Genomic DNA, 8,570 nt, shown 5'->3' with positions numbered 1-8,570 from the left:
ATTTCAAGATATTTTAAGAGTTAGCAAGATAGTAAAGGAGTATGAGACCAAAATATATAACTTGACATTTGGATCACTTTTCCTCTGGGAGTGACTAAAAGTTGAGCAGAGCAAATCAAACACAAAGAAAGTAGAAGTAAACTATAGTAGGGATGTGTATAAATCAATGAAATTGAAAAGAAGCGCATAGCTGTGAGGGTCAACTAGGCCAAGGTGGCTCTTTGAAGAGACTAATAAACTTGGTAAAGACCTTGTGACACTGACCAAAGTGCAGATAAAGAAAAGGCACGGATATATAATATTAAGACTAGAAGTGCTTTTTTAAAATCTCAAACATAATAACAGGCTTTTGTAAAGTACTTTAGGTTGGTAAATTTTAATGAAATTATAAAATACCTAAAAGTACTATTTAATAAAACTGATATAAAATAAAATAGAAGATGCAAACATTTTCATAACTTGATGACATACTATCTGTACCAACTTCAACACCATAAGAAGGTCTAGGTGGGTAAATTCCATCTTTATCACTAACTATGTGGTAAAAAAGCAGCCAAATTCAATTCCCATATGGAGAGGGATCCAGATTTCACCTTCCCACATCTCTAAAATGCTTGTCACCGGTCACTTCTATGGTTACTTCTATCTTTCTGATCCCCTACAACTAGGTTACAAACTAGGAGAACTTCTCCTCTCTTCACCAACTTCCCAGGATACCTTATTTCATCATCACCCATTCGTTAAGAACTAGAACTATTCTCTGCTCCCTACCATGCTTGCTCATATAAATTCTTAATTCTTTAAAACAGCTAAAAAGTCATAGAGACTATTGCCTGTACTTATGGTTACCCCTTAATTTATTTCAGCCGGAAAAGATGCAAGCAGAGAAACACAACAGGCAAAGTCTAGGAGTTTGTGACTCTTTCACTATTTTGAGAATGGATGTTCTCACCTACTAGAAGGTCCCACAGAAAGCTTCCAAGGGCTAGGACCTCAATAAATATTCACAAGTTGGGTCATAATGCAGAGTTATATTCAATGCAATTAATGAATATGTATGACTGGATCAGACACTCCTCTCTCCTTTTCTAAAGTTAGTGTGCCAGGCTTAATGCCTCTGTTAGCACTACTTAGGTATTTTAGAAAACAAAGGCATCTTGATTGTTCAGGTTGTTTTCAGAAACTAGAGTCAAAAGGAGAAATCAAGATCTTTGTCTCACACTCTGTAATTTTAAATACTTCCATATGAAAATCTATGTCCAGATATCTTCCTTTATAACACTTCATGAATAATGCAAGAAGTATACAAATCACGGAAATAGAAAAAGAAAGCACATTTCTCAATCATTTCAAAAATCCAGTAACACATTTATAATAAAATTTGACAAATAAATGCAAACAAAAGGGGAAAAAAATAGCTGATCTAATACAGAAATTCAGCAAGTAGAGTTGTGTCATCTGCATTTCTCCTCATAGAGACCATGCTCCCGGATAATATGTTCTGCATATAGATTGAAAAAGTATGGGAATAGGACACATCCCTGGCGTACACCCTTCCCAATTTTGAACCATGCAGTGTTTCCTGGCTCTGTTCTGATGATTGTCTCCTGGTCCAAGTAAAGGATTCACATAAGCATAGTTAAGTGTTCTGGGATTCCCATTCTTCTCAGAGTCAGCCACAGTTTGTTGTGATCCACACAGTCACATGCCTTTACAAAGTCAATGAAATACAGATAGACATTCCCCTGGTACTCCCTGCTTTCAGCCAAGAGCCATCTAACATTAGCTATAATATCTGTTTGCTAAAACTGAGGATGACCTTTAGTATTTGCTGCAGAAGGCCAAGGACTACAGCCTTCAACATGGATTGAAGCTCAGCATCAAGAAAATGAAGATTCTCACCCCTGGGAGGATTGGCAGCATCATGATAGATGGTGAAGAGATTGAGGTTGTTAACAGCTTTCGTTTGCATGACTCCATAATCAACACTCTTGGAACTGGTAGCCAGGAAATTAAAAGATGAATTGCATTGGGAAAGTTTGCTGTCAGAGACCTATCCAAAGTACTGAAGAGCAACAATGTCAGTCTGGAGACTAAGGGGTGACTGATCCAGGCCATAGTCTTTGGAATTACTTGCTATTCATCAGAAAGCTGGACAGTGACTAGAGATGATAAAAGGAGAATTTATTATACCTTTGAGTTTTGATACTGGAGAAGAGTATTGAAATATCATGGACTGCTAGGAGAACAAATGGATTTGTCCTACAGAGGGTGAGACCAGGCTGCTCCTTGGAGGCAAGGATTCTGAAGCTCCGTCTGACATACTTTGGACATGTTGCAAGGAGGGACCAGTCCTTGGAGAGGGACGTCATGCTTGGGAGAATGGAGGGACAGAGCAAGAGAGGAAGACCATGGATGTGATACATTGAAACAGTGACTGGGGTAGTGAGGGTAGATGTGTCAGAGACAATAAGATTAGCACAGGATAGAGCAGATTTTAGGGCTGTTGAACATAGGGTCTCTATGAGTTGCAGGCAACTTGATGGCATATAACAACAACAACAACAATACAGAAATATAAACTTAAGCAATGCTAAACATTAGTACCATGTGTTCATAACATTTGCAAAACAAAATGAGGTGGATTTTTCCAGGAATACAAAGCTAGTTAAGCATTTAAAATTTAACCAATATAATCAACGGCATCAAAAAATGCATGTGAAAATCTTATGACCATCTTCTTGCTGCTATTTGGGGTCATCTAGTTAGCTTGAGCACTAAGATGTGTAGCAAGTAATTGAAAAGTCCATGGCCTTGAATCAGGTCTAGCTTTGTCTTCAAATTGACATCATTTCTCTTAAGTATTTTGAAAAGTTCCCTGACAGCAGATTTGCCCCATGTAATCTCCTGATCAGCTGACTGCCAGTCCCAAGGGTGTTGTCAGAAGAACCAATGCCTTTGAGCTTTGATGTTGGAGAACAGTGCTAAATATCCAAGGGACTGCCAAAAGAATAGAGATATGTCTTGGGAAAAGTGCAACCAGAGTAATACTAGGAGGAAAGAATCAAAAAGAATCACAAAGCTTCATCCCTCATACTTTAAACATGTTGCTGGGAGAGGCTGTTCCTTTGAGAAGGACATCACAGTTGGAAAGGTGGAGGGTCAGTGAAAGAAAGAAAGACTCATGACAAGATGTATTGAAAAGTCACTGCAGCAATGGACTCCAGTGTGTCAGAGATTATGAGAGTGGCACAGGATACGACAGGATTCAGCTCTGCGGTTCATGAGTTGTACTTGATGAAACAGCACTTAACAAGAAGTTCGCTTCAACTCACAGGGACCTGCTAAATTCTTCACCATCCTCGCAATCAAAGCTGTGAGTTTTATTACAGTCACTGAGCCAATCCAACTGATTAAGAGTTTTCTCTTTTTTTTCCACTGATCTCCTATTTTCAAGCATGATATCTTTCTAGAAGGACTGGTTCCCTTTCTGATGCCATACTCCAAACATGTGAGACAAGTCTCTCCCTCCTCATATCTAAGGGAGTATTCTGGGTTCCCAAAGGACAGATTTATTCATTTTTCTGGCAGCCAGTCCATGATATGTTTAGTATTCTTCACCAATAACACAATCAAAGCGTACCTTGATAAGTGTAGGGAGGGGATATAAATATTAAGCATCTAGAGTACCAAATGTACCATGGACTGCCAGGAAAACAAACAGATTCATCTTGGAGAGGATTAAACCAAGCTTCTCCTTGGAGGCAAGGATTCTGGGGCTTCGTCTGACATACTTTGGACATGTTGCCAGGAGGGACGGGTCCTTGGAGAGGGACATCATGCTTGGGAGGGTGGAGGGACAGCGCAGGAGGGGAAGACCCTCTATGAGATGGATTGATTCGGTGACTGGGGTAATCGGGATGGGTGTGTCAGAGGCGGTGCAGTTGCCGCAGGATAGAGCAGGGTTTAGGGCTGTTGTGCATAGGGTCGCTATGAGTCGAAAACGACTCGACGGCACATAACAACAACAACAACAATTTGTGATTTTACACTATATAAGGAAAAAGTCACAATTTATCTGATAAGGAGTATTTCTACTAAATCTAGAACAAACTTTACAGTTCATCATAAATACTGTGAGCTTTCCATCTGAAATCTGAAGCCAAGCAAGCACGAACACTGTTACTTCCACTCAGTGCTGTATTGGAAGTTCCAGTCAGGTCAGTAATGGGGGAAACAAAAGAAATTAAGACTGTAAAGACTGGATAATCTGGTTAGGCACTTTGCTCTTCATTTATATAACCTCACTTTTGTTATATCAAGGCACAGTGGTCCACAATCTCATTTTCAGCATCTTCACTGCTTGACTAAGAGTTTTCTTCTACTATTTGCTTGTCCCTGTGGAAGACTAGAAAATAACTCATCCTTGGAAGCATCCCTTAGCCACAGATGAACAGAACTCTTAAAAACCAACAAAACTTGACTTTGCATACTCCTTGGGTGTGATAACTCTGATAAACATCCAGATGTAAAACACTGTCCTTATGATTCCCTTTACACAACATGCTCAAAGAAAAGTACTGTCAGGAAAAGACAAAAACAGCTATAAAAGAAAGTGAGAAAGTGTTTATTGTTATTCAGGACTGCCATTTATCTCTGAGAAAAATAGGGGCCAGAGATTGTAAAGAGGGTGAGGAATCCTTGTAGAATATGGGCTAGGCTCTATTTTTTAATTGCATTGTTCCTTGTACCAGTGCTATTCAAAGTGTGGCCTGTAAAATAGTACCAGTCAGTAAGCCATTACAGATTTGGCTGCAAAGGTTGATTCCAGCAGGGCTGAAATTGGCCTGAAGCATTTCGATAGAGGCTAGCAGACAGCAACCTCTGACCAAGGTATGAAGGTTCCTGATTAATATGACAGACTTTGTACCACATAATGGGAATATGATGATATCAAGTCTTATAACCCAGTTTAACCAACATCTCTGAGGAATTTTCTCTTTCTCAGGAAAACCTCCTGCACGTGCTTTGCTCAAATAATACCAAATCCATGGAGTTTTTCTGTAATTCTCCATTTATACCCAGGATCTTCTCTGGCTTTCTAATTCAAGAAACATATCATTCCCCTCCAAATATCCAAAAACACTATAAATTCAAAAAATCTTTCCGTTGAGGCTGGTTAGACTTCTGGCTCACATCTTAAGGCCTCCATCTCCGTCAGAGTCTCCTTGTTATGCATGCTCGGTAGCAGTGCATTATCGACAGTGCTGTATTGGTATTAAATGTGATACAGACCTGGCTCCTGATGGATTGGGGCCAAGAGAGAAAACACCAAAAGTCTGAAACTTACCACATAAATCAGAAAATGCTTCTTGCTGTGATCATGATAAATATATCTGAAAATATCTACCAGGAAAAGTTTAGAGAGGTCTTGGGGTGCTGGTGTTATACCTGAATTGAAAGGCAGCTTTGCTAAAAAATGAACTTTTCTCCAGGCCAGGGTACTTGTTCTTTTATATTTAAAATTGAGGTGTAGAAAAACAGCTAGAAGGCATTCAAGGACTCTTACCACTGAAAACCAGAATAAATGTTGCTATGTGGGGAAGAGGGGAGGAAATGTGTAATCCACAAAGGCAGAAAAAGTATATTTCATAGAAATAATAGGTGAGCTTTTATTTTCTTAATGTTGAGATGCAATTCATATTGAAGGCTGCAGTTCTTGATCTTCTACAGCAAACACTTCAAGTTTTCAGTTGCAGGAGCAAGGTTGAACCATCTGCTCAGATAGGGCAAGGTTCAGAGTTGTTCATTGGGTTCATATGAATTATAGCTGACATACCAAGTGGTTATAAGGCCTGAGAGTTAGACAATTTATTGATTTCATCAACAGTATTCATTTTTTTCCCTTTGCATTTTGGCAGATTATCATTCTTCTGTCAGATTTGGATATTGATGTTTTTTGGTGTGGTCAAGTATGATTCGTAATAACTCTATGAACAAAAGATCTTAACCTTGTCTTATCCTGTGCCAACCTCATAATTTCTGACACACTCAAGGCCATTGCTGCAGTCAAAGTGTAGATCCACCTGATTGAGGATTTTTCTCTCTTTCACCATAGCCCCATCTTTCCAAGCATCATGTCCTTTTCCAAGGAATAGTCGATACTAGTAACATGCTCAATGTATGTGAGATGAAGCTTTACAATTCTTGCCCCTAAGGAGCACTCTGACTCTACCTTCCACTAGACATATCTGTTTACTCTTTTGGCACTCCATGAGATATTCAGTACTCTTTTCCAACACCACAGCTCAAAGGCATGTTTTTTTCATCTTTAGTTATTGTCCAGCTCTCAGCAGCATAGCAAGTGACTGATAAGAATATGGTCTGAGTCAGGAACAACTTAATCTTCAAACTAACATCATTGCTCCTCAATAATGTGGCGAGGTCTCTGACTCTAGACTTTCCCAGTTGCAATACATCTCCTGACTTCTGGTACCAAGAGTATTGATTGTGAGTCCAAGTAAGATGAAGTCATTGATGGTTTCAATCTTTTCTCCATCTACCATGATGTTTTTCTATCATTTCAGTGGTGAGCATTTTCATTTTCTTGATGTTCAAATGTATTCCACATGGAAGGCTGCAGTTTTCAATCTTCTGAAATAAGTATTTCAAGTCCTCCTCACTTTCAACAAGTAAGGTTATGTTATCTGTATACTGAAGACTATTGATGAGTCATCCTAGAATCTTGATGCCAAATTCTTCTTCAAAGAGTTCAGCTTCTCTAAGAATTTGTTTAGCATTCATATGGAATAGATATGGGAAAAGGATACAACCTTGATGCATATTTTTCTTAATTTTAGACCATGTAGCAAAATCCTGCTAAAGATTATCCAGAAATTACTGGAACAATAAGTTGTCAGAGAACTACCAAAAACACAAGCTGGGTTGAGAAGAGGTCGTGGAACTAGAAACATTATTGCCAATATCAGGTGGATCTTAGCAGAAGGCAGAGAAGAGTACCAAGGAATGCCTATCTGTATTTTATTGACTATGCAAAAGAATTTGACTGTGTGGGTCACAACAAAGTGTTGCTAATCTTGAGGAAAATGGGAATCCCAGAACACTTGATTGTGCTAATGTGAAACCTATACTCAGACCAGGAAGGAGTCCTCAGAACACAGCACAAAAACACAGCATGGTTCAAAATCAGGAAAGGAGTGCATCAGGGATGCATCCTTTCTCCATTCCTTTTCAACCTATATGCAGAACAGATCATTTGGGAAGCAGGGATTTATGAGGAGGAATGTGGCATCAGGATTGGAGCAAGATTTATCAACAACTTATGTTATAAAGATGACACAACCTTGCTTGCTGAAACTGTGAAATAACTGAATTGCTTGCTGGATAAGTCAAAGACTGTAGTCTTCAATATGGATTGGAGCTCAACATCAAGAAGACAAAGATTCTCACCACTGGGCCAATTGGCAGCACCATGATAGATGGAGAAGAGATCGAGGTTATTAGCAAGTACAGTTTGCTTGGCTCCACAATCAACACTCTTAACATCAGCAGTCAGAAACTCAAAACACAAATTGCGTTGGGAAAATCTGCTGTCAGGGACCTCTCCAGAAGGTGAAGAGCAACTGTGTCAGTCCAGGTGTGCCTAATTCAGGTCATGGTTTTCTCAATTACCTGCCACGCTTCAGAGAGCTTGACAATGACTAAGGATGCAGAAGAAGAATTTATATCTTCAAATTGTGGTGCTGGAGAAGAGTCGTGAACTACCATGGACTGACAAGAAAACAAATAGATCTGCCTTGGAGAAGGTGAAACCAAGTTTCTCTTTGGAGGCTGGGATTTTGAAGCTCCATCTCACATATGTTGGGTACATAGCCATGAGGGACCAGTCCTTAGAGAAGGACATCACACTAGGAAGGGTTGAGGGATAATGCAGTAGAGGAAGACCCGGATGAGATGGATTTATACAGTAACTGGGGCAATGGGGGTTAATGTGTTGGAATTAGTGAGACTGGTTTAGGACACGGCAGGGTTCAGAGCTGCTGTACATAAGTTAGCTAGGGGTCACTGGTTACTTGATGGCACATAACAACAATAACAATAGTGTTTCCTTCCTTTGTTCACAGAACAGCCTTTTGGCTGCAAAACAGGTTTTGCACATTCACAGGTAATTGTTCAGGGATTCTCATTCTTTTCCACTATTAGCTACAATTTGTTATGATCCACACAGTCAAATATATTTGAATAGTCAATAAAGCACAAATAGACATTCTTCTGATATTCTTTTCAGCCAGGATCCATCTGGCATCAACAGAGATATCCTTAGTGCCACAGCCTCCTCTTAATGCAGCTTGAACTCCTGACAATTCTCTGTTTATGTACTGTTCTAACCATTTTTGGATGACCTTCAGCTTGATACTGATACATGGTATTGTTATATGATATTTTCCTTGCATGATATTGTTTAATAATTTCCACATTCTATTGAATTGCCTTTCTTGGGAATAGGAACAAATATGGACCTCTTCCAGTTGGTCAGACATTAGCTGTCC

Source organism: Elephantulus edwardii, unplaced genomic scaffold (assembly GCF_000299155.1).
Source record: "Elephantulus edwardii isolate Elephantulus edwardi_28Jun2011 unplaced genomic scaffold, EleEdw1.0 scaffold00076, whole genome shotgun sequence".
NCBI lineage: Eukaryota > Metazoa > Chordata > Mammalia > Macroscelidea > Macroscelididae > Elephantulus > Elephantulus edwardii.
The sequence above is the reverse complement of the archived record's forward strand: the minus strand, read 5'-3'. Positions refer to the sequence as shown.